Here is a 1,348-nt window from a genome sequence, read left to right as displayed (position 1 = left end):
TCTTCTGCCCACCCGCCATGTGTCTCCCTGCCTGGAACCAGCCATTGCTCTGGGACCAGCAGCCGTCTCTGCCTGGGGCCTACTGCCTGCTGCCACATGGCCCGCCACCACTGCTCTGGGATCAGCAGCCATTTCTGCCTGGGACTGTCTGCTCCCAGGGCTCGCTGCCTGCTACCACATGGCCCGCTACCACCATTTGGGACCTACAGCATTTCTGCTGCCTACTGCCGCTGGGGATCTTGCAGCATTTTTTTTAAAAAAGAATAACATTTTGGTGCCGTGACTCAGATGATTCACCCGCCCCGGACTTCCACCTGGGGCCGGAGTTCTGGCTTTAGGCGCTGTCCAGGACTCTGAGCTCCCTCCTGGGGCAGAATCAGGACCCGAGGACCCTCTCTACACCGACCCACGTGTTCCATCTGCCTGGATGCAGCTCCTCCAAACAACAAATCAACTAATCGTGAGTGTCCCCATCTCGGCCAGCTTAACCATCTCTTTTAACCCAAGGGATTGACTGTTGAGCTCCCGGCAACCCTTTGCGGTTTCTAGGGATGGGGGAACCTCCAACCGCGGGCTTTCAGGGCCTCTGTTGTTCCCTTCACTGGCATTCGATTTGGCTTGTCTCCTGTGCTAAGCCTGTGCCTGAGACGGCTGGCCTTAGCCAGCCCCTCAGCTCACCCGTGCCTGGAGGCCCGGGGTCTCCAGTTCTTCCTCTTTTTCTCTTTTCATTCCTTTTCTTCCTTCTTTCGTTGTAACTGCTGCTACGGTGCAGCATGCCAATACGGTGCAGCCTGACCTTAGCTGAATCCCTCCTGCCCGGGAATCCCTCTCCCGTTGGAGGCTCGAGTCGATTCAGCCAGGTTATAGCACCCCCCCTGTGAGCTCGGACGCCTGTTCACAGAGCCTGGGTGTTTGTGCCACCTGCATCTTGCCTTAACGGGGAGCCGTTCTTGTTGTAGGCTTGAGGTGCCACGGTTTTTGCGGGTGTTTGCACGGCCTTGACCATGGGAGCCAAGCCATCCAGACCTATCACTCCGGCCTCATGCTTTAATGCCTTACACTTCTCCATCTCTGTCCAAATAAGTGGCCCCATTAAAACTATACACGGCCGTTTTTCGGTTCCAGCCTTTTGCCCTTCCCTGCTGCGGCTTCTGTTATGTCATGGCGGCTCTCCAACAGAGCAGACTACACGTGATGGTCGCCATCTTGGCTAAGGCCAGATGGGTCAGGTGACTTTTTCTGCCATCTTGGCTGAGGGCAGGATCACATGACCACACTCTCCTGGTTTTACCCTGCCTCTTCACTCGGTTTTCACTAAACTCCTCATGCTAACTCTGTTAAATGTGTT

The sequence above is a fragment of the Microtus ochrogaster genome, chromosome 18 (assembly GCF_000317375.1).
Source record: "Microtus ochrogaster isolate Prairie Vole_2 chromosome 18, MicOch1.0, whole genome shotgun sequence".
NCBI classification, from domain to species: domain Eukaryota; kingdom Metazoa; phylum Chordata; class Mammalia; order Rodentia; family Cricetidae; genus Microtus; species Microtus ochrogaster.
This window is presented reverse-complemented; position numbering follows the sequence as displayed.